Source organism: Charadrius vociferus, unplaced genomic scaffold, assembly GCF_000708025.1.
Source record: "Charadrius vociferus isolate BGI_N301 unplaced genomic scaffold, ASM70802v2 scaffold1631, whole genome shotgun sequence".
Classification (NCBI taxonomy): Eukaryota; Metazoa; Chordata; class Aves; order Charadriiformes; family Charadriidae; genus Charadrius; species Charadrius vociferus.
Genome location: NW_009647010.1, coordinates 60994 through 61368, shown reverse-complemented (window position 1 = coordinate 61368; position 375 = coordinate 60994).

The window sequence follows — 375 nt, the reverse complement described above, 5'->3', positions numbered from 1 at the left end:
CTTTTCCCTTTTCCCTTTTCCCTTTTCCCTTTTCCCTTCTCTTCCTCTTCCCCTCCCTTTCCCTTTCCTTTTCCCTTTTTCTCCCCTTCCCTTCCTCTTTCCTTTTCCCTTCCCCTTCCTCTTCCCCCTCTCCTTCCCTTCCCCTTTCCCATCCTTCCTTTCCCTTCACACACACACACGCACAGGTGCACACACACACACATACACACAGACAGGTGCATATGCACACACGTACACACACACACACACACACACGTGCACACACACGCACATACACGCAGACAGGTGCATATGCACACACGTACACACACACACACACGTGCACACACACACACACACACACACACAGCCGCACCGGGGCTGCTGTGCGGGAGG